General features: G+C 32.9%; 2 pseudogenes across 2 annotated transcripts in view; both read left to right on the top strand.

Annotated features, from left to right (window-relative positions):
• LOC144573559 (scarecrow-like protein 9 pseudogene) overlaps window positions 1–8357 on the top strand; it is a 54956-nt pseudogene extending 46599 nt beyond the window's left edge. The window contains exon 2 of the transcript XR_013518030.1: window positions 6119–8357. The product of XR_013518030.1 is annotated as a scarecrow-like protein 9 pseudogene, transcript variant X4 (transcript). The remainder of the gene's footprint in view (window positions 1–6118) is intronic.
• Window positions 1650–22349, top strand: LOC144573562 (scarecrow-like protein 14 pseudogene; annotated as a pseudogene). The gene is made up of 2 exons (XR_013518033.1): window positions 1650–1797; window positions 19989–22349. The product of XR_013518033.1 is annotated as a scarecrow-like protein 14 pseudogene (transcript).
• The last annotated feature ends 251 nt before the right edge of the window (window positions 22350–22600 follow it).

A 22600-nucleotide genomic window follows, 5' to 3' on the forward strand; every position in this document is an offset into this window, starting at 1 on the left:
AGAAGAGATCGAGAGAGAGAGAGAGAGAGACAGAGACAGAGAAGCTGCTAGAGGAAAAAAGTAGAGAGACAGAGATTTGGGAGAAAAAAGATCTGATTTATAAAAGGAAGGTAGAGTCCGTTAAAATTAGTTAAACGGGAATATATAAGGCTCTGTGGACAAATGGTGGACAAATACCTTTTCTCTTATTTTTTTATGATTAATAACAACTTTACAATATAAAACCATGACTAAATGATAGAACAAAATAGAAACACTGTATTAGTTCAATTAAAATATATGAGATATCTCTTCAAAATAGGTTAGGCTAGGGCGAGAGATAAGGCAAGAGAGACGATATCTGACGAAGAAACTTCAAATGGGCATATCTCGATGCTCCAGTGTCTGATTTCAGCATATGACCCATTGTTCATCAGTATTTTGGTGCAGTCAGAATTCTAAAAAAAACAAAAGGAAGAGACTCAAAACTTCAATCGAAGTTTATGATCAAGTTTTTTCAGTCTAATTTTCAATTTTCTTGTCTTTTATCATACTCTTTCTTATATATTATTTATGTAAATGTATGAAGTCTCAGATCTATATATTTTTTGTTATATTTTCATTTTTTAGTTCAAATATTTTTATTTTGAAATTTAATTTAGTGTTTTTGATACTCGAATCTAGGATATGCTATAAAAAATAATCGTTGAGATCTAATTTAGTGTTTTATCAAAATTTTAGTTTAGTATTTTTATTTTGAGAATTAAAAAACAAATGAGAACCACTAGGGCATTTTTCAAAAAAAAAATATCCAGGGTATCTGAATTAATTGAGGATATTAATAAAAAAATCGGGGATTATCCCAAATTATATTGCAATAAAACACAATATATGATGTTTTATTTGGTTTCATAAAATAAAGAAGTTTAATTTAGAAGTCCCTCTCCAATCCATTAAAGAAGTACCATGCGTTAAGATGTAGAGTATTCAAGCGCATACAATCTTTGACTCTTTTGGTATATTTTTTCCGGGAAGAATTTCATGTATACCCCTCAAAAATTTAAAATTATGTATTTTTCCTACTAAAATTCAAAAACTCACTAATAAATTCATTTTATTATCTTTTATATTAAAAACAAAATTTTAAATTATAATTTTAAATCATTTTATAATGTATTTTTACCCTTTATTAAAATTTTTTTTTAAATTATGTATTTTAAATCATTTTTTACCCTTTATTAAAAAATGTTTGATCAATTTTAATAGATATGTAGTGTGTTGTTTAAAAATGTTTGGTCAATTTTTTAGTATAAATTGATCATTTTGCTACTTCTAATGCATACCCACTGACATTTTAGGTATATATTTTTGCAAGTGTCGGAAGTAGAGAAATGACTCAATATCAATTACAAGACTAAATTTTTTTTTCAAACATACTACATTTTTTTAACAAAGGGTAAAAAATGGATATTTTATAAATTTAAAATGAATTTTAATATAAAAGACAATGGTACATTTGTGAGTTTTGAAGTTTAGAAGGTAAATATTATATTATGAACTTTAGAGGGGACAATATGTAATTTCAAAGTTTTTGAGGGTACACGTGAAATTCCCCCTTTTTTAGGTACATATTCTAAATGATGACTACCTCCATCAAGCTCCCTGTCTGAGTCGATTTTTCCACACTTCATTCCCACCATTTGCAAAGAGATAGCAGAGAGGTAGATAGAAGAAGAAGAAAGGTCCTTCCATACGGGAAAGTGTTATATTTATTCACAACAGAGAAAGCAGAGCAAGCAGAGACTAACAGTTAGGTATGTGCTTTATATATGAACCTCGTCTCTACACTTTACTTCATCTAATGAATTTCCTTGTATATTTGAAAGAATCTTTGTCCATGGACATTATTATTTTCAAGGGTAAATTTGTCAAGAAATTAATTCTTCTGATATTTTAGTTATCATAACAAAGCATATGTAACATGGTTTACTTTGTAAAGAGGTTAATTAAGTCCATATTATAGACGGGGGTGGGTACTGGGGGGCTTGTTGAATTTTGCATCAGTTTTTTGTGTATGGATTTCAACACTTTTCAACACACCCAACTGGTACTGGTACTGGCAACTAGGTGGTGGTGATGTACTGAACTTTTTCTGATTTTAATATATTCGTTAGTAGGTCCCTTGCCAACTAACATTAAAAAAGAAATATGTTAATTAAACAAGGATACATGTTCCCATTCATTCGTAGAAACAAGTTTATACAATTAGATACATATGCATCAACCAAAACAATTATGAAAGCAACAGAAACGAAATATTCTCCCAAAGACTATTGCTAATGAGGTCCATTGTAAAGTATCCCTCATCAATCCACACAAAAGCCTTATTTGCCAGTACCAGTCTTATTAGGTCCAATACCGGTACTAGTCACCACAAAACAGTCAGCTTTAACACCAGAAAGGCATAAACTTTACCAGTGCAGCAATTAACTAGTTTATTACAATTCAGACCGCCTTAAACCTCAAAAATAGAATCGAACCTAACAAATTTTGGCACATGTGGCTTGTAATGTCAAAATTACATTCCATAATACCTAGGAAGTTTATTGTACGTGTTCCTTAGTGATAAAACTTTAATGTGAGTTAAGATATCCTCATGGTCTCTCTTGATTTTTTTCATCTGAATGAGCTTGGGATGTAAAGAAATCGAATAATCAGAACCAAATTGCTCAATACTGAATGACGTAACATTGGAATCTGACAGCCACATTATTTAGTCACACCAATACCAGCCCTCTGACCAAATCATCAAATCCATACCTGAACCTGACCTGAATGAGTTATACCCTCACTTGTCCAAGTAAGCTAGACAAAACTTCTAAACTAGTTTTTTTTCATCCTGTTTTTTTACATAATGGATCAATTCAGTTTCTTGTATATATGCAATGCGACGTGAATTCATGATGAGAAACATCACGCAAGTTTAGAAGTTTGGTAATGATCCACTGCGACGTGAATTCATGAGAAACATCCCAAACCAAACCCAGTTTGGTAATGATGACTCTAAATAAGTACCACTAACTTTTAGTATATAAAATATATACTTAGTTACACTAATTTCTCTATCGGATTACAAGTGTATAATTATACGATGTAGTAGTGTCGGGTATCGATCCACAGTGATAGATATATCCTAAGTTATTTAACAATGTAACACTAGTTTAGTTTCTTCGGATTTGTTTGGTAGCGTGTATACTTAAATAATTAATAAATAAAATAGGTGCAGGTTGATTTTATAGTTTACACTGGCAGATTGATAGGTGGAGATGCTAATTCCTGTAAGCCAAGAATAGGGAGCCTCTAGGGTTTTAGATGAAATCTCTCTAATTATCTCAATACATATTTATGGTTCTCATGTCTACCCATATACGGCCTTATGTCACTGCTGCATACGGCCTTTTGTCACTACCGTATGCGGTATAGACCACCCCACAGACAGAGCCGCATACTGATACTATTATTCCGTACGGATGTCAGGGTTCGGTTCTATGCGTATTTGAAAGGTTCTCCGACTCTAAGATCGGCTTGTGGGAGACAATTTAGATTATCATAGGGTATAATGTAATTAAACTACTAACATCAATCTAATTGATTATATCCCCCTATTACTCGCTAAGTAATAACCCTAAACCTACTCATTACAAGTAACAAATAAATTCCTAATTATAATTCGATATGTAATCTAATCTATATCCTACTAAAGGAGCCCACTAGGTTCTAACCCTAATCTTTGAACTGCTGTCAACTCTCGTTAGCCGAAGTGTTTATAGTACTTACTTGTATCCCCTCTCACACCGAGGTACAATGACTTAACACCTATAGGTATATGGAGGACATTGGCATATAGTAGACAAAACTATATATGCAATGATATATTTCAATAACATTCAAAGAATAATGAAATCTCAAATAGACATAAAATATATATATATATATATATAGAGCTAGGCTACGGTGAGTTGCGAAGTAAAACGACTATTTTACTTCATGCTCATATTTTACGATTTTAAAGTTCAAAACGTCAATCCGAACCGTTCATCTTGTTCTTCATATTGAAATGTGCTTGGAGACCAAATTTTACATTTTTTGGAAGTTTTCTACTATTTATTAAGCAATTTTGAAAGTTGCTGATCTGATGGTCCAGAAAATTTTACTGTTTTTTACTATTCACAGCAAAACAACAATTTTTAAAAATGCTTAATAAATAGTAAAAAAATTCCAAAAAATGTAAAATTTGGTCTCCAAGCACATTTCAATATGGATTAAATATCTAACGGTTCGGATCGGTAATTTGGACTTTCAAAATAAAAATACAGCGTGAAGTAGAAACGCGTTTTACTTCGCAACTCACCGTAGACTACCTCATATATATATATATATATATATATATATATATATATATGGACTTGGCTACGGTGCTATGGGTAGCTAAGAGGCCTCCCCTGCTACGACTCAATATTCGACTTTTCAAAATTCTAACGGTCGATCCGAACTGTTCATCTTGTTCTCCATATTAATATGTGCTTGGAGACCAAATTTTACATTTTTTGGAAATTTTTTACTATTTTTTTAGATTTATTGAAAATCGTTGTTTTTCAGACAAATCTGGACCATAAAAAACAGCGATATTCAATAAATCTAAAAAAATAGTAAACAATTTCCAAAAAATATAAAATTTGGTCTCCAAACACATATTAATATGGAGAACAAGATGAACGGTTCGGATCGACCGTTAGGATTTTGAAAAGTCGAATATTGAGCCGTAGCACGGGAGGCTTCTTAGCTACCCATAGCATATTAGCCAAGTCCTATATATATATATATATATATATATAATAAAGAGATAATATATAATTCATTACATCCAACCCTAGAGAGGAGAAACTTAGCTACTCAAAGCCATGACAAAATAACCTAAAATTTAGAAAACCTCTTCCTTAGATGATGCCTTCATCTTCTGCCTTAGACTTTGAGCACTTCTTCTTCTCCAACTCCAGAAATTACACACAATATTCTACTCTAAACTATGTACTTACACAACTAAAACATGCACACTAATTCCTATTACATGAGGGGTTTATATAGTATTCCTAAGGCGTGTAGTCATAGAGAACATGAGTGCTAATTATAGCCTCCCATGTCATATTTCGAGGTTCTAAACATAGATTCTTTCCAAAATGGAGCGCTAAACATAGACTTGTAATCATAGCAAAGCTTGCCACATCTGTAGATTCGTCCTTCTAGAAGGTTGCTGAACGACTGAGATTTCATCCAAATTAGACAGTTCATGGATTCAATCTGTGTGCCCGTGCGATACTAGTTTTATACCGTATACAGTATAAGTTATATCGCATGGCACTATACTTAACCGAATTTCAGTGAATTTCACCATGTTGTATGTTATGCACTTCGTGTGAAGTATTTACATACTCCATGTGATGTCCTATTTTGACGTTTCCTTCATAATTTACCTAAATATAACATTTTTGCTCCGTTTTTGGCCTAAATTCGCAACTTTCTCAAAAACCTGCCAAAATAGCCTAAAAGCACGTTTGCGGTGAATAATTTAGAAAAATGGATACTTTGCATACGCTTTTCCATAATTTTTCATACTAACAAGTAGTGATTTTCGCTATATAAATTGGCGTTATAACAAATGTAAAGGAAATTTTACTGACCTAAAATGAATGTAATCCTGATCCATAATTTATTGGAGGTTGCCTTGCATGTTTGCATTTCCAAATTATATAGTCAAATTGATACTGTAGAATAGAAAGTACTGCACAATTTATCATGTCATTTTCCCTTAAAATTACCTGTCGGGGTTAGGATAAAGTAGTAAGCTAGCGCTGCTTGGAGAGGTGGTCAACTGGTCATTCTCGATATATATATATATATTTTTTTGTTACAAGTAAAAGAGGAAAAATACGTAACTTGCAAGTTTTTTTATAACCAACTCAATCATCTCATAATTTTACCTTGAAACTTTGGGTATATATTCCTTTTTATTCTACTATTTTGTTTGTAACTGTTTTTTCTACAATAAGAAATTAAAGAGTCAATTTGGTGCAAATTGCAGTTACTGGGCACTTTGCAACTTGGAAAGCACAAATTCTACTACATAGCTTCATACAGCTTCAAAAGGACTTTGCTTGGAAATTTCCAACGAGGGAATAATGTCCTAGATACACTGAGTGCACCCAAAGCCATTTTAAATTTTACCAGACAATTTCCCCAACTATGTCGAGTGACAAACTACACCAGAATGCCACACCCAATCCATTCACAAGCAATGGTACAAATAACCAAGAGGTTTGTGATCTCACTTCCAATGCAGTAATCAACTACATAAGCCAAATTCTGTTAGAAGAAGATATAAATGATGATATAAACATATATCAAGAAGAAGCAGCTATTCGAGAAACTGAGAAATCATTCTCTGATCTCCTTAGAAAAGAGTACCCTTTTTCACCTAGCTTGATCGAATTACATCCAACCCAAAATTATAACACTACAAGAAGTGGTTCCAGTAATACTATTAAAAGTGTTTCAGAAAATGATGTGCCATTATACAGTAATTATGAACCCCTCTTGATCAGTGCTGACTGTATATCTTCTTTATCTATGGAGAGCCTTCCTGCCACACAAGTCCAAAAGGGTGCTGAAGAAGCAATGAAGTTTCTTCCAACCATTGAGAAGTTGTTTGTTGGTTTAGAGCCAAATAGAATTGAGTTTCATGAAAAACCCAAAAAAAACTATGCCAGTGGGAACAAAGCAATATGTTACGAGGCTAGAGCTAAAAAGGCTACTCGTAATGATAGAGAACCAGATCTATCAGAGAGGCAAGCTCGCAAGCAACAAGCAGTTTCCTCAGATGAGCCGGCAAGAAATGAGAACTTGGATCAATTTCTCCTTTCCCGTGGTAGCGAATATGTAAAAGAGGTTACCTCCATACGTAAAATTTTAAAAGAAGAAATGAGCAATGAGTCACCGGGGCATCAGGTGGAAATAAGTGATATACAAGCATCAGGAAAGAAGGAAACTGGAGATGGCTTGGTGAATCTTCGTTCTCTCCTAATTAGTTGTTCTGAAGCAATTTCTGCTGACGACTACAGCAGGGCCTTTGAACTCATCAAGCAAATAAGAAAACACTCATCCGCTGAGGGAGATTGCGACCAACGTATGGCATATTATTTGGTGGATGGGCTTGAAGCACGCTTGGCTGGTACGGGAAGTGACATTTACCATAAATTACTGTCAAGTCGAGGAACAGTGGCCAATTATTTAAAAGCATTCCGCTTTTATCATGCAATCGCCCCGTTTTTTAGGGCATCAATGCACTTCTCTAACCAAACAATCCTTAACGTTTCAAAAGGTGCCGCAAAGGTTCATATAATTGACTTTGGAATCCAAATGGGATTCCTATGGTCATCTTTCTTTGAACGTCTCTCGAGCTTAGGTAGCACACCACCTAAAATCCGCATAACTGGAATAGAATTTCCAGAAAAGGGTTTTCGTCCATGTAAACTAGTTGAAGAGACAGGAAGGCGGTTGTCAGAATATGCTCAGAGATTTAATATCCGTTTCAAGTATCAAGGTATAGCATCCAAATGGGAGAACATTAGGTTAGAAGATCTTAAGATTGAAAAAGATGAGATTGTAGTAGTAAATTGCTTGTATCGACTTCATTACCTTGCCGACGAGACAATTGCCATGAGCTGCCCTCGAGATAAAGTTCTATGCTTGATAAGGGAGATCAAACCACGTGTCTTTATTAATGGAATTATTAATGGTGCATATAGTACACCATTCTATACAGCCCGAGTTAAGGAAGTTGTGTCCAAGTTATCTACATATTTGGATATTTTTGAGTCAACTATGCCTCGAGAGAGTGAGGCGAGGCTCTATATAGAAAAGTATTACGCATTTCCCAGAGCAATTAATGCAATAGCTTGTGAGGGTTTAGAGAGAGTGGAGAGGCCTGAGACGTATAGGCAGTGGCAGGCGAGGAATCTTCGGGCCGGCCTTGTGCAGTTGCCGGTGAATTCACTGATCAAGGAAAATATAAAGCAAACAGTGAGACAGCTTTACCACAAGGAGTTTGTAGTTGATGAAGATAACAATTGGCTTCTATTAGGATGGAAAGGAACAATCTTATTTGGGTTGTCCACGTGGAAACCGAATGAGCATTAAGTATTGATTGTAAGACTAAATAGAAAGGAGAGATAAACTTTGCTATATTTTTTGAATGGTTTCAATGTATCATTTTTAAGCACTTTATTTTGTTTTCACTAATAATTAGAAGAATTAATGGAGCTTATATTATTGTATAAACCTACCTGAATTGTTACAAGGTTTCTGCTTGGGTTTACGTTTAATTGATATCAATATTTCATTTTGTAATTTTATTTGGTCGCACAAGCATTAAATCAAACAGCTTAGGCAAATATCGATAAGAATTCTTTTCTTTATTTAATATATAAGTGTACATAGAAGAAAAAAAAAAATTTCTCAACTTATCAGACAAAAATATGGATAAAATCTATTTCGTATTCATTATCATACAAAATAATGGATAATTTATATATAAAAAAATTATTTGTAAGAGTAAGTATATCATTTTTATGAGTGACTTTATGATACTATGCATAGTACACATCAGTTCGTAATATGGATCTATTTTCAAATTCCGAACATTCATATCAAACCGTTGTACATGATCTATATATGAAAATATACTTGGTGGCCACATTTGCATTTTTTATAATTTTGTACTAATTATTTAGATCGGTAGAAGTAGAATTTTTGAATCAAATAAATTTTTATTTATTTTAGAATATAGTGTAGAATCTTTAAATCAAGTGTGTTAATTATTTATTTAAATATTGTAAAAGAAATTCTAAAAAAAAAATGATATTTGGTCTTCATGTACATTTTCATATGGAGATCATATTAAGTGATTTTGATTGAGATTGACTATTTGAATTTTAAAAATAAAAATATGAATTCATAATACATATCGATATGTGTGATATGTGTTATAAATAGTAGCCTCACTCAATTATTATTATTATAATAATAATAAAAAAATAAAATAAAATAAACATCTTAAACGCACAAAACAAAATAAACAAAATTACGGATTAAATGAATTGTAACAACGCAACATATTTGTTTACCTAACCGAGGTTCGAATGTCCCTCTTACCATCACCCAAGGAAAGATCGCCGAACTAATTGCCACCACCATAATTCTTGATAAGTTATAAGAAGAATATAGGAGGATCTAATAGAAAAAAAAAAAAAAAAAAAAAAGCAAGGTTCGAAAGACAAGATCGATCACACCGTATCATGTAAGAAGGAAATTTGGATGGGACCGTTGCTGCGATTGATTTCGACGAGGAAAGAAGTGGTCTGGCTATTATTGGAACTCATTTTCAGTTTTACTAGCTGAGTTTGTTAGTATTTGAGATCCGGTTTAATCTTTTCTAATTGTCGCATGGATAAGTTGGTCCTTGTAGCACGAATTCGAATCCTCTGCTTTAACTCAATTTTTTTTTTTAATTAATGCATCTCGATCATCCGATCTGTTTTAAAATTTGTGTAAATTAGATCCACACTAATGTTAAAGAACTTCCTATGTTTTAGGCAGGAGCTGAATTGACTCCGTTTAAAATCAGACGATTGAAGTTTATTAACTCAGAAATAATTATTTTAAGTGAATACAGAGGATACGCATTCATGTAGCATCTCTGTACATATTTTTTTTTATCAATATATTTTTGTGGAATTTTTCACTAATCCTAAAAAAGATAAAAAGAATGGACCTGACGGAACGTTCAAGACTATAGACAACATAAGTAGGTTATCAATGATATTGTTTAAACCGATTCCTAGTGTTTTCAAATTTCGATAAGTCACTTATCTAGGAGTAAAAAAAAATATTTTCATTAACTTATCGAATAAGAACTTATGAAATAAGAGTACGAATAAGAATAAGAGTTATTTTGTATCTATTATTTGTAGAATAACTGATAAATATAAAATTATATATTATAATATGAGTAGAGTTAAAATGTATTATTGATTTTGTGCATCATTATACTCCATATCTTTATTTCCTTTTTAAAGTTTAAATAGTCGATCTGAACCGTTTAACATAATATCTATATTAAAATGCATTTAGAGATCAAATTATATATATATTTTTTAGAGTTTTTTTTGCTATTATTTTAGATAGATACAAAATCACTAATTTTGGATGGTCCAGAAGCACTGATTTTGTACCTTTCCTAAAAAATATAGTAAGAAAAAAATTCAATAAATGTAAAATTTGTTCTTTAAGCACATTTTAGTATGAATATCATGTTGAGTGGTTCGGATCGATTGTGCAAACTTCAAAAACGGAAATAAAAGATGTAGAGTATGATTGGGGTACAAAACCAATAACATTTTAAACCCACTCTTATAATATTGTATCTGTATATATAATTATATAAATTTTTATTATCATGATGAAATTGATTTATATAATATATTATCATTTAAAAATTTATGATAAAATTGATTTATCTAGTTTATTAATTAGTACACAAAATTAATTTGAAGAAGTAATAGTGGAATTTCCATTTTAGATGTAAATTGAAGATGTCAAAAATATATAAATGCACATATTACTTTACCTGTTCAGTAATTAATGAATAGAGCGGACAGCTTTCTTTATTAGTCCTATTTTGAAATTACGTATTTCCCCATCTAAATTTGATAATATCATATTTATCCTTCTAAATTATCAAAACTCACAAATTTACTCAATTAATCAATAACTAAAATTAATTATGTTTATTATTCTCTAAAATATAATTAATCACTTAATCCTCCCCTTCCATTGAATCGCTCCTGTGGCCATGATCGATGAAACAGGTCTCTTTCTCTCTCTCGCGTTCTCATCTCATTAACTGCATCACTTGATATTAATTTCATCAAAACATCACCTTTCTCTTTGACAAACACCAATCTAATGAACAATTGGTTTACGAACCGCTAGGTGGATTTCATGTGCCCAGTAATCAATCCAAAATTAATCCCAATAATCAACTTTAAATAGTACTACGATGCTCCATGTGAAAGGAATCAAACAAATTTACATAAAACAATTTAAAATCAACTAAAAACGATTGTCAGAACAGTTCCCAGGTCAACCGAACAGGGTGACCCTGTTCCAGCACCTTGGGCGAGCCTCTGATGGCCAACAAGGGCACCAATCAGAGGGTCTTCTCAGATATAAATTTTCCAAAGACCGTCGAAGTTAGAGACCACAGAAGAAGAAGAAGAAGAATTAGAAACGAAGAAAATATAAAACCCAAATAGAATACGGATTTAATGAAGGAAAGAAAAGAGAATTGCAAGCTACGTATCAGAATAATAAACAGTGACAAAGAAAAGAGAGAGACAAATCAATGGCAAGCAACAGTGACGAAGAGAATTGCCGCCTCCATATTGTTGACTTTTGAAGAGGCCAGTGCACATCTTAGCTATCAGCACAAATCTTAAAGCCTATCAAGTCTGAATGAAGGATGAAGGGCTTATTAATCATAATTTGTTTTAGTTATTTATTAATTGGGTAAATTTGTGAGTTTTGAAAATTTAGAAGGGTAAATGTGAAATTATGAATTTTAGAGGGGGAAATACGTAATTTCGAAGTTTTGGACGGGTATACATGAAATTTCCCCTATTATAATTATCCAATTCGAAGAGGAAACTGTACTAACAGTATAATTAACCACAGCTAACAAAAAATATCTTTCTGGTAAAAATCATTGGACACGCTACCATCTGAAAATGTAGGAATTCCTTTTACTTCTTTTTATTTATCAAATTTACAAGTTGGTTTCTACTTTTGAAAGTTTGTATGCACGTCATGGATCACAATTCACAATTCACAATTTCAATTTACTGAGTTAAATGAATAGGGTTTAGGTATACTGGTCATACTTTGGCATGAGTTCAGAAACAGTGAAGTAATCCAATCTTTGAATTTTGAATCAGGACCGTTCGATTCGAATCTGTGATAATCTATTTCAAAAGATGAATTTGAATCGCAAAGCAATAATATCAAACGATGGATTCGAATCGGCCGGTCTAGATTCAAAACCAAAAAATTAGATTACTTTAGAGGATCCAAACCCCTTTTGCATTGGGTGTCAATGATATCCTTTATTAACCATTTATCCGTAATTTATCCAATCCATATCGTAATTAATAAGACCGGTATATATAAGATTCCTTTTTCTTTGTTAGCTTATTTAATATGGATAAGCATAAGAAAAATTATTAGTTAGCTATTTTAATAATAAAGATATGAGTAAGAATTATTTCATACCGTTACTTTATACTTTTATAGTGTAATTAATAAATATAAAATTACATATAATATTTTTTATTTATACATAAACAACATAATTTTATTATTATAATTAGAATGATTTATTTTAGATTTTCTATAATTTTTTTGTTTAGTACTTTATGATAAAATTAATTTATTTAATATTTTAGTAATTTTTGACAAAATTATTTACATAATATTTTATCATTTCATTTAATTAATCATTTATATTTTTTAAAATAATAGGATCCAAAATAAATTACGGAATACAAAATATTTTTTTTTTATATTTTGTGATATTAGGTACATTTTATATTTAATATTTTTATTTATTTGTTATAATTTTATATTAAATTATATATGCTATTAATTTACTCATTAATTATATTTATTCGTTTTGCTACCCGCTATCTGAATGGGCAAGGATAAAGTATAAGTAAGCTAATATTTAATGAGTATCACTAAAGTATGGGTACGACTAATTTTAAGAGAGTATGAGTATGAAAGTGTTTATGTGTGACCCATACAATTAGGGGTCTTCAAATGGTCGGTTCGGTTGAAACCAAACTAAAATAACCAAACCAAGTGTTTCTTCAGTTTTCAAAAATAGAACCGAACCGAACCGATTAAAAACCGAACCAAACAAACCAAAGTAAATTTCAGTTTGTTTAGTTCAAACCGAAGTAAACCTATTGGTGTCATTATTAATGATTATTAAACATGTTCATACCTAAGTTGATTAATTACATACAAAATATGTAGATGTTTTTAAATATTTAAACTAATGAAAGAAATGAAGTAATGATTGAATCAAACAAAATATAAACCATACTTGAACCAATATAATTTGGTCAGTTCGGATTAGTCAGTTTTGAAAAGTCTAAACCGAACTGAACCATTTAAATCGACATAATTCAAAAATTCAACCGAACCGATCCATTTAAGCAGAAAAACCGAACTGTTTGATCCACAAATTTCGGTTCATATGAAAACCAAACAAACCGAACTGTTTGAACACCCCTACATACAGATACAATACCAGTTGATACCCCTATTTGTCATGGTAACCCAAAACAAGCTTGATAAAAGCATCACATTATCAGCATCAAAATTCACTAGTCAAGAATCAAAGCCAGTTGCCTGATGTGGTTTTTTTTTTTTTTTTTTTTTTTGAACAACTATTATTATCTGAGAGCAGAATAACACAAGATTCAATTTTCACCATTTCTCACAAAATAATCGTATCTCCGGATTATCCCAAATTATCTTGCAACAAAACACAATATGTAATTTCTCTAGTTTCTGAAAATAAAGAATTTGGCATTGAAAGGTCGATCCTTACTTTATTTCGTTAAGATCCCCTCCAATCATTTAAGAATATTTAAGTTAATCATGGGCAAGTCGGGTACCCCGGTAAAATGTAAATAAATTTCTTAAAAAAAAGAATATTTAAGTTAATTCATCCCCAGAAATCCAGAAGGGATGGGTAGCGCCGTAGCGTGCGTTTAGATCCTTCGTAGAGCATCCAAGTCCTAGCGCATACAATTTTTGACTCTAAATGATGACCACCTGTATCAATCCCCTTCCGTCAAGAAATCCTGATATCTCCATTTTTGCGTGAACAACGTGTACGGTGCCTATTCGAGTATTCGGCGATACTTTGAAATATATATTTATATGCGAATTCCCTTCCGTGTGTGTTAATTTTTCCACACTTCATTCCTACCATTTGAAAGCAGAGTAGCAGTAGTAGGTAGAAGAAGAAGAGAGATCTTCGCATACAAGGAAGCATTCTGTGTACTCGCAACATAAAGAAAGGAGAGCAAGCAGATCTGCAGCGGAACCACGGATAGGTACCGGCTTTCCATATGTTTTTGTTCTTCCAATGAATTTCCTGGTACATTTGAAAGAACCTTTTATCCACAGAAATTATTATCTTCGATGAATGAATTTGTCAAGAAATTCATTCTTCTAAAATATTAATTACCATTACAAAGCATCTATAACATCAAATTTTTAATAAGGGGCAAATTTTATGTATACCCCTAAAAAACATCAAAATTACATTTTTCTTCTGTCTAAAGTTCATAAGATCATTTTTACCCTTCTAAATTTCAAAAACATACAAATTTACCCATAGTAGGAATTATCGGTATCGGGATCGGGATCGGTCCCGGCGATACAGATCGGAGTATCGAACTTTTTTTGCCAGAAGCTTATTTTACACTAAAAAAATAGAAAAAAATTGATAAAAAAATAATTTGTCAATAATTTATGTTTAGATAAATTATTACAATCAAATAATCCACTAATACAATATAATACAAGCATTAAAACTATAAACACACTCTTTCACTGCCAGAAACTATGTCGTGCTAGCTGGATTACTTCATCGTCGTCTGTATTATGATAAAAATGGGGATATTGTTGTCCAGAAAAAAAAAAAGATATTGTAGAACCAAATGAAAGATTATTAACAACTTTAATTACGGATTCATATTTCTCTATTTCAGCATAGTTGATACTTGATACTCAATTTAATCAATGAATGTGATGAGTTTTCAGTATGTGCATAGTTTATACTCTATTAAATCAATCACGGGTTCAAGTTTTCAGAACAGAATTGGACCAAAATAGCAGAAATTGGACGAAAAACAGAAAATCTGTCAGTATCGGATCAGTGTCGGCCGATAATTCGTACTATGAGTATTTACCCATTTTATTGCTTTTTCCCCAACAAGAATACCAGTTTCCATTCATCAAAAGCTAGCCTTAGTTGCCAGTACCAGTTTTATCCAGTAAAGGACACTAAACAGTTAGCTTTAACACAAAAAGGTCACTAAATCAATCTTGAGAAGGGTTCAAATGCCCCCATGTTTTTGTGCCTCCATCTTTCTCCATCATTTTCAAAGTTTAAACAGTCAATCCGAACCGCTCAACCTAACCTCCATACTAAAATATGTTTGGAGACCAAATTTTATATTTTTAGGAATTTTTTTACTATTTTTTTAGATAGGTACAAAAATACTGTTTTTAGATGGTTCAGATTTACTGATTTTGTATCTATCTAAAAAAATAGTAAAAAAATTCCTAAAAATATAAAATTTGGTCTCCAAACATATTTTAGTATGGATGTTAGATTGAGCGGTTCGGATCGACTGTTTGAACTTTGAAAATGATGGAGAGAGATGGAGGCATGATGGAGGCACAAAAACACGGAGGCATTTGAACCCTCCTCATCAATCTTATCCAGTATTATCCCATACACTGCAACTAACAGTGCAGCAACTAACTGGGTTATTACAATTCAAACCACCTTAAATCCCCATAATTACAAAGGAGCCTTCAAAATTTTGGCATATGTGAGTGAGGAAACTATGATGTTAGTCGAAATTTCCTCAAACCTCTCTTGATTTTAATCTGAACCAACTTGGGATGGTAAGAAAGTCGAATAATCAGAACCAATTTGCTCAATACTGAACGAAGACATAACATTCCAACCGGACATCAACATAACAAAAAAATTCAGATCCAAACTCAAAATTTGAGTTACTTTAGGGATCCAGATTTCAAACTAGTATCAACCATGGGCTGCCACGTGAATGCTCTAGAGCCATTTGAGTTTGAAACTTTGAATCAATACATAATAGTTTAAACATCAATACCGTTTCATTTTAAAGTTTCCAAAAAATTTAGTGGAAACCACATGTCACCTCTACAATGGACAACAGCTTGACCCTATCATGCATTGAGCTGAGAAAGTTAGTAGTGGGAAACACCTGTCGCATACAATATTTGACTCTTTTGGTATTTTTTTCTCCGAATTGTCAGGGGCGCCCTATTCGAGTATTCGTCGATAGTTTGAAATATATATTTATATGTGAATTTCCTTCCGTGGGTGTTAATTTTTCACACTTCATTCCTACCATTACAAAGCAGAGTAGCTTTAGTAGGTAGATAGAAGAAGAAGAAGAAGAAGAAGAAGAAGAGAGATTTTCCCATACAAGGAAGCATACTGTGTACTCGCAACATAAAGAAAGCAGAGCAAGCAGATCTGCAGTGGAACCACGGATAGGTACGGGCTTAATTTCCATATAGACCTTATCCCTAGGCTTTTGTTTTCCCAATGAGTTTCCCGGTATATTTGAAAGAACCTTTTATCCACAGAAATTATTATCTTTAATGAGTGAATTTGTCAAGAAATTCATTCTTCTAAAATATTAATTACCATAACAGAGCATATATTAATTATCATGTGTACCCCTAAAAAACTTCAAAATTATGTATTTCTCCCCTCTTAAATTTATAAGATCATATTTACCCTTCTAAATTTCAAAAACTTATAAATTTACCCATTTTATTGCTTTTTTTTTAATTAATACTCATTTTAAATTTTTAACATTCCCATTTCACCCTTTATTGAAGGAGTTTTCCAAACAAGAATACCAGTTTCCATTCATCAAAAGCTAGCCTTAGTTGCCAGTACTAGTTTTATCCAGTAAAGGGCCCTAAAAGAGTAACTCTAAAACCAAAAGGTCACTAAATCAATCTTATCCGAGTAAAACTAGGGTGCTCTTAAGCTCACCAAAATTAATTTATTAACCTTCTAATTTTGAATGCATTAAAATTAATTTATTAACTTTCTAATTAATTTATTAAATCAATCTTATCCGAGTAAAACTAGGGTGCTCTTAAGCTCACCAAAATTAATTTATTAACCTTCTAATTTTGAATGCATTAAAATTAATTTATTAACTTTCTAATTAATTTATTAAATCAATCTTATCCGAGTAAAACTAGGGTGCTCATAAAAAACGTTCAAAAAATGAATGCACTAAAATTAATTTATTAAACTTCTAATTTTGACCACTTGACTTTATACTAAATTAATTCGAATGTTTAAAAATTTCACATGTAGATGCATCACACGTAAGGTAGGCGGGTTTCAATGGTTCGGATTCGTCATTTGAAATCAATTTAATAAGTTTTAGAGTTAAGCTTAAGAGCACCCTAGTTCTGCTCATCTTATCCAGTATTATCCCATACACCGCGACTAACAGTGTAGCAACTAACTGGGTTATTACAATTCAAACCACCGTAAATCCCCATAATTACAAAGGAGCCTTCAAAATTTTGGCATATGTGAGTGAGGAAACTATGATGTTAGTCGAAATTTCCTCATACCCCTCTTGATTTTAATCTGAACCAACTTGGGATGGTAAGAAAGTCGAATAATCAGAACCAATTTTCTCAATACTAAATGAAGACATAACATTCAAACCGGACATCACCATTCTTTAATCTGCCTTGTCTCTCCACTCCAAACAGTGCGCGCTCCCTCTCCGATTCTCCTCTTCTGGAGCAAGTGAGTTGGTCTGGGCTAACCAGATTTTGAGAATTTTCTCCTTTGCTGTCGTTCCTTCCCTCCGCATCCCTCTGTCTGGAGCACAGCCTGAGTGATAAAACTTTGATCTGAGTCGAGATATCCTCATGGTCTTTCTTGATATTTTTAATCTGAATGAGCTTGGGATGTAAAGAAATCGTATAATCAGAACCAAATTGCTCAGCACTGAATGACGTAACATTGGAATCTGACAGCCACATTCTTTAGTCACACCTTAATCTTTCATTACTTCTAATTAAATCTCTTAATTAGCGCACCCTGAATTCTCTCTCTCTGACCTTTGAATATATATATATGCGCAACCCCTTCTCTTTTTTACTCTATGTTGGCAGGATTAGAAAAAATAAAATAAAAGGAATTTAAAATTTTTCTTTGATTTCCTCCCACAGAAGTATCTTGAATTTACTCTCCATTTTCATTTTATTCCAATTAATCAAAATCTGATCTATGTTAGATATTGCGAAGTTATCATCAGTTGCTTCTATGACGTGTCTAAAGAGCAACAATCGCGGATTATCTCGATTGCGGTTCCATCTTGCATGATGAGATGGAATACATCTAAGGAAAGTGTTTCGTACACGATTCAGGTAACTCTATTTTAATTTGATTTATTTTAATTAATTTCTAACTATCCGAATATTATGAAAATTTATACCAACAGTAAGTTGCTTGGAGAGGTGGTCATTCTCAATATATATACCATGGTTCCGAAAATCGGCCGATTCCGAGTCGACTCGGCCGAGTCGACTCGGCCGAGTCAACTCGGAATCGGCGGTGTCCGGACCGAGTTTTACCCGATTCTCGCGCCCGTGCGAGTTTTTCGGCAAAACTCGGATGAACAGTGCCGAGTCAGCCGAGTTTTGTCCGATTCTCACTAACCTGTGCGAGTTAGAAGATCGTTGGTTTACAATTTAGCCATTTGGGACAAAATAGCGAAGTGTTTTTGGAGAAGAAGAAGGCGTGCTGTTGGGAAATGGGTATAGTTCATTTGATTTTTGAGTAGACTTGTTTCACTATATTATTATTCCAACACTTCTAAATATGCTGCATGGTTCACAATAGACCAGGTTCGGTTGTATAAACTGACTACATTTGTTTTCCTATTCTATTTCTAAACTACGGTGCTTAGCTGCTCCCAACGTAGCGGGTCAATTTCATATATTTTCAAGAACTGCCACATTAGTGGTCATAAAAACAAAACATACAAAACAAAATACAAACTAGTGGATTCTTACATATGTCCACTGACTTCTTTATTTCCTATAATTTTTCTTTAATTTAGAATATTATGTATATGCTATATATTACTTATCGACTAATTAGTATAATATTTTGTACGCTTGTATTTAATTATACTAGTGGATTACATAGGTGACATTCTTTTGTCTCAATATATTTGAACAAATTATTTTTTTCTATTTTTTCCTATAATTTTAATACAATAATTTTTTTCATTTGTTTTTCTATTATGTGTGAAAATTCATCAGATTTTGATTTCTATTTCATGGTCAACTTATCGATTCTACTTGTGATTCCGATTTTAAAACCATGATTTTATCTTGACCTTTCATCGAATTGTTTGGAAATAAAAGGAATCTTCATTTTAAAGAAAGAGTGTGTCAGCAATTTTAGTATTTAATAAGAAAAATATAAATAATAAAATAATAATTAATTAATAATATTTTTTTGTCTATCTCTGATTAAAATCCTGACTACGCCACTGTAATCTAGCTTACTAATATCCTGAAATTCACAAATTATATAATTAGTGGATTATTTGAGTGTAATATTGTCTTAATTAACATAGTTTTTTTACAAATTATTTTTATCAATTTTTTTTGTATTTTTTGGCTACAAAACAAGGCTTCTACCAAAAAAATCCGAGTTACCAATCTGATTTTTCCGATTCCGGCCGATTCATCCGATTCTGACTCGGCGATCAAAAATCCGATTCTGATTCCGATTCCGAGTTTCAGAACCATGATATATACAAGTAAAAGAGGAAAAATATGTAACTTGCCAGTTTTTTTATAACCAATTCAATCATCTCATAATTTTACCTTGAAACTTCGGGTATATATTCCTTTTTATTCTACTATTTTGTTTGTAACTGTCTTTTCTGCAATAAGGAATTAAAGAGTCAATTTGGTGCAAATTGCAGTTACTGGGCACTTTGCAACTTGGAAAGCACAAATTCTACTACATAGCTTCATACAGCTTCAAAAGGACTTTGGCTTGGAAATTTCCAACAAGGGAATAACGTCCTAGATACACTGAGTGCACCAAAAGCCATTTTTTAATTTTACCAGACAATTTCCTCAACTATGTCGAGTGAAAAACTACACCAGAATGCCACACCCAATCCATTCATAAGCAATGGTACAAATAGCCAAGAGGTTTGTGATCTCACGTCCAATGCCGTAATCAACTACATAAGCCAAATTCTGTTAGAAGAAGATATAAATGATGATATAAACATATATCAAGAAGAAGCAGCTATTCGAGAAACTGAGAAATCATTCTCTGATCTCCTTGGAAAAGAGTACCCTTTTTCACCTAACTTGATCGAATTCCATCCAACCCAAAATTATAACACTACAGGTAGTGGTTCCAGTAATACTAGTGAAAGTGTTTTGGAAAATGATGTGCCATTATACAGTAATTATGAACCCCTCTTGATCAGTGCTGACTGTATATCTTCTTTATCTATGGAGAGCCTTCCTGCCACACAAGTCCAAAAGGGTGCTGAAGAAGCAATGAAGTTTCTTCCAACCATTGAGAAGTTGTTTGTTGGTTTAGAGCCAAATAGAATTGAGTTTCATGAAAAACCCAAAAAAAACTATGCCAGTGGGAGCAAAGCAATATGTTACGAGGCTAGAGCTAAAAAGGCTACTCGTAATGATAGAGAACCAGATCTATCAGAGAGGCAAGCTCGCAAGCAACAAGCAGTTTCCTCAGATGAGCCGGCAAGAAATGAGAACTTGGATCAATTTCTCCTTTCCCGTGGTAGCGAATATGTAAAAGAGGTTACCTCCATACGTAAAATTTTAAAAGAAGAAATGAGCAATGAGTCACCGGGGCATCAGGTGGAAATAAGTGGTATAAAGGCATCAGGAAAGAAGGAAACTGGAGATGGCGTGGTCAATCTCCATTCTCTCCTAATTAGTTGTTCTGAAGCAATTTCTTCTGACAACTACAGCAGGGCCTTTGAACTCATCAAGCAAATAAGAAAACACTCATCCCCTGAGGGAGATTGCGACCAACGTATGGCATATTATTTGGTGGATGCGCTTGAAGCACGCTTGGCTGGTACGGGAAGTGACATTTACCATGAACTACTGTCACGTCGAGGAACAGCAGCCGATTATTTAAAGGCATTCCGCGTTTATCATGCAACCGTCCCATTTTTTAGGGCATCATATCACTTCTCTAACCAAACAATCCTTTACGTCTCAAAAGGTGCCGCAAAGGTTCATATAATTGACTTTGGAATCCACATGGGATTCCTATGGTCATCTTTCTTTGAACGTCTCTCTAGCTTAGGTAGCACACCACCTAAAATCCGCATAACTGGAATAGAATTTCCGGAAAAGGGTTTTCGTCCATGCAAACTAGTTGAAGAGACAGGAAGGCGGTTGTCAGAATATGCTAAGAGATTTAATATCCGTTTCAAGTATCAAGGTTTAGCATCCAAATGGGAGAACATTAGGTTAGAAGATCTTAAGATTGAAAAAGATGAGATTGTAGTAGTAAATTGCTTGTATCGACTTCATAACCTTGCTGATGAGACAATTGCCATGAGCTGCCCTCGAGATAAAGTTCTATGCTTGATAAGGGAGATCAAACCACGTGTCTTTATTAATGGAATTCTTAATGGTGCATATAGTACGTCATTCTATACAACCCGATTTAAGGAAGTTGTGTCCAAGTTATCTACACATTTGGATATTTTTGAGTCAACTATGCCTCGAGAGTGTGAGGCGAGGCTCTATATAGAAAAGTATTTTGTAATTCCCAAAGCAATTAATGCAATAGCTTGTGAGGGTTCAGAGAGAGTGGAGAGGCCTGAGACGTATAGGCAGTGGCAGGCGAGGAATCTTCGGGCCGGCTTTGTGCAGTTGCCGGTGAATTCACTGATGAAGGAAAAGATAAAGCAAACAGTGAGACAGCTTTACCACAAGGAGTTTGTAGTTGATGAAGATAACAATTGGCTTCTATTGGGATGGAAAGGAAAGACCTTATTTGGGTTGTCAACTTGGAAACCGAATGAGCATTAGAGTGTTGATTGCAAGACTAAATAGTAAGGGGAGATAAACATAGTTATATTTTTTGAATGGTTTCAATGTATCATTTTAAGCACTTTATTTTGTTTTCACTAATAATTTGAAAAATGGAGCTTATATTATTGTATAAACCTACCTGAATTGTTACAATGTTTCTTCTTGGGTTTACTTTTAGTTGATATCAATATTTCATTTAGTAATTTTATTTGGTCGCACAAGCATTAAATCAAACAGCTTACGTGCACTAATTGGCACTACCATTATTCTGGATTGGTTATGAGAAGATTACATGAGGTCTCACAAAAAATAAAAAAAATACATTGCAAGGTTTAAACAACCTGCTGATTACATCATACCATGTCAGAAGCTCTAAGAAGAAATTTGGGCGCCACCAGTGTTGCAATTGATTTTTGACTTGGTCAGAATCTAAGAAGGGGAGAACTGACGAAAGGGCCCGTTTGACTGACCTATCTCTCTCAATTGTTTAGCA

The sequence above is a fragment of the Carex rostrata genome, chromosome 21, assembly GCF_964058835.1.
Source record: "Carex rostrata chromosome 21, lpCarRost1.2, whole genome shotgun sequence".
Lineage (NCBI taxonomy): Eukaryota > Viridiplantae > Streptophyta > Magnoliopsida > Poales > Cyperaceae > Carex > Carex rostrata.